This window comes from Penaeus monodon, chromosome 27 (assembly GCF_015228065.2).
Source record: "Penaeus monodon isolate SGIC_2016 chromosome 27, NSTDA_Pmon_1, whole genome shotgun sequence".
Lineage (NCBI taxonomy): Eukaryota > Metazoa > Arthropoda > Malacostraca > Decapoda > Penaeidae > Penaeus > Penaeus monodon.
Window position 1 is genome coordinate 22,743,234 of NC_051412.1, and position 637 is coordinate 22,743,870.

Consider the following 637-nt stretch of genomic DNA (forward strand, 5'->3'; position numbering starts at 1 on the left):
CACTTTTCCAGACACCGAAGTTCACCGGGGAAGACAAACAGCGTGTTATGACGGCCCCTTGAGTACGCTCCTCAGGAGGTCCCATGTTGCGCAGTGGAATCATGAGCGAGCCACGTGATGGCCACACGACATAACACACACACGCACGATGATCAGGAGCTCAAGCACACTGTCCATTTCGCAGTGTTTAATGACCAGGTGAATATGCGGTCTCACTAGAAGATAGGATTGTGAGTGTGAGGATAATGGTTATTTAACGTTATCCATTTGTCTTTTGTCTTCAGGTACGTACTGAACGAATGCTGCTCCGCGTATAATGTTACCTCATTTGGTAACATTACCGTTCGCGTTATCAATGTCTTATCTTGTTTACTACCGTTGTTATCAACACTGGGGCCATTGCTATATTGGTACCTGCAGGAATACATCTCGTCTATCCATAGTTATTAATAGAAGGGTTTTTTAATCCCAAACCAAAGAAATTTTTAAACAATCTTCAAAAAAGACTTATCCCTCTCTTTGTATTCTCGATACAGTCTTGCATCACTGGCACTGTAATCGCCTGTAGATTTTCGAGTGCCAGCGATGTCGATATATGAATGGTACAGTGCCATGGAAGACAAATGGCTGTCTGGTG